This window comes from Lolium rigidum, chromosome 7 (assembly GCF_022539505.1).
Source record: "Lolium rigidum isolate FL_2022 chromosome 7, APGP_CSIRO_Lrig_0.1, whole genome shotgun sequence".
Lineage (NCBI taxonomy): Eukaryota > Viridiplantae > Streptophyta > Magnoliopsida > Poales > Poaceae > Lolium > Lolium rigidum.
Genome location: NC_061514.1, coordinates 346664919 through 346667436, shown reverse-complemented (window position 1 = coordinate 346667436; position 2518 = coordinate 346664919).

Here is a 2518-nt window from a genome sequence, read left to right as displayed (position 1 = left end):
GCCACCAACGATATATAGATCGAGAGAGAGATTGAAATATATATATATCCTCAAGAATATGTTCAGATATATATTGAAATATATGCACGAATGATATGTGGAAGGTATGACATGCGCGCATACACACTAATTGTATATATATTATGAGACAACTTAATCAAATGTGTTTTCATTCGAGAGAACTTGTCAAAATTCAAGTTAATTAATTTATCAGCGCTAATTAGTTGGTCGCCTGCTTGATGCGCAATGAAGTGTCGTTGGCCTATATATATGTAGGGTTTAATTAGGGTTTAGGGTTATCTAGCGTATCTATAATTTCTTATGTTCCATGCTAGTTTTATGACAATACCTACATGTTTTGTTCACACTTTATGTCATTATTATGCATTTTCCGGAACTAACCTATTGACAAGATGCCGAAGTGTCAGTTCCTGTTTTCTGCTGTTTTTGGTTTCGTAAATCCTAGTAAGGAAATATTCTCGGAATTGGACGAAATCAACGCCCAAGTATCTTATTTTTCCACGAAGCTTCCAGAACACCGGAGAGAGACCAGAGGGGAGCCAGGGGGCCCCACACGCCAGGGCGGCACGGCCAAGGGGTGGGGCGCGCCCCCCTATTGTGTGGCCCCACCAGGGCCCCTCCGAGGCTGCCCTTCCGCCTACTTAAGGACTCCGTCGCAAAAACCCTAAACGGATAAGCCACGATACGAGAAAAGTTCCAGAGCCGCCGCCATCGCGAAGCCAAGATTCGGGGGACAGAAGTCTCTATTCCGGCACGCCGCCGGGACGGGGAATTGCCCCCGGAAGGCATCTCCATCGACATCACCGCCATCTTCATCGCCGCTGCTGTCTCCCATGATGAGGAGGGAGTAGTTCTCCCTCGAGGCTAAGGGCTGTACCGGTAGCTATGTGGTTAATCTCTCTCTCATGTACCCCAATACAATGATCTCATGAATTGCCTTGCATAATTGAGATCCATATGATGAGCTTTGTATCACTATTAATCTATGTGCTACTCTAGTGATGTTATTAAAGTAGTCTATTCCTCCTTCATGATGTAATGTGGACGAGTGTGTGCATCATGTAGTACTTGGCGTAGGTTATGATCGTGATCTCTTGTAGATTGTGAAGTTAACTATTACTATGCACTCTAGAGTTACTTTATATGAACTCCGGAATTACTCTCTATGGTGTGACAGTGACAGTGTTTGCATCTTGTGTGATTCCTTTATGACGTTGTGGAGCTTGTTTACTCCGGCTTGAGGGTGCTCTCGTAGCCCTACACAATGAATGGTGTTTGTTATCCAACAATAGAGTCTTTGAAAGTAGCTTAAGAGAAGAGAACTTATTTATTTATGTGATCGTTGTTGAGAGTGTCCACTAGTGAAAGTATGATCCCTAGGCCTTGTTTCCAAACATCGAATCTCCGTTTATTTACTGTTCTGTTGCATGTTTACTCACTGCCATATTTTATTCAGATTGCTATTACCACTCATATACATCCATACTACTTGTATTTCACTATCTCTTCGCCGAACTAGTGCACCTATACATCCGACAAGTGTATTAGGTGTGTTGGGGACACAAGAGACTTCTTGTATCGTGATTGCAGGGTTGCTTGAGAGGGATATCTTTGACCTCTTCCTCCCCGAGTTCGATAAACCTTGGGTGATTCACTTAAGGGAAACTTGCTCGTTGTTCTACAACCTCTCGCTCTTGGAGGCCCAACACTGTCTACAGGAATAGAAGCGTGCGTAGACATCAAGCTATTTTCTGGCGCCGTTGCCGGGGAGGTAAGGTAAAAGGTATTCACATCCTCCGACTACTAAGCTATTTCATAGCACTGTTGCCGGTGACAAGGGATTAACTTATCAATGCCTATGGATTGTAGGCTAGGGTTTAGTTAGAAGTAGAGGGCAAGTAGATCTCGAAGGTTTCAGCCGAAAAGTACTCGACGATTATGAAAACTAGGGTTTTTAGACAATGATTCGATGATCTCCTCGTCCCTCGACTCCCCCTTTATATAAGAGGTGGAGCCGAGGGTTTCGTTTTGTACTAGTTACAGAGTCCGGGACGGTTTCTAACTCATCCCGCCAGATTTACAAACAACACTTCCTATTACAATTCTACTTTCCTTAACACATCTTGGACTCTCGATCCTTCTTATTCTTCGGGTAGTGGGCCTTCGATAAACCCCGGGTACTATCTTTGGCAGGCCCATTTGGGATGCCTATGTCAGCCGGTGTGTGAGTGCTCGAAGCTATTTCCTTTAGATCCTGCAATTGCATCTTTTTGTTTCTTGTTTTACACTAGTAAGGCATAATGGAAAACAACTGTGAGCTTTTTAATTTATTTCCTAAGTTAAGATATGAATTATGTGATGCGAAAATTAAAAAACCTATGGAACCTTATTAGCATGATAGTAGCAATGTTATTAGTATGAATGCAATTACTGCTAATGCTATGGAGAAGTCTAAGCTTGGGGAAGCTAGTTTTTGTGATCTTTTTAGCTTCCCATC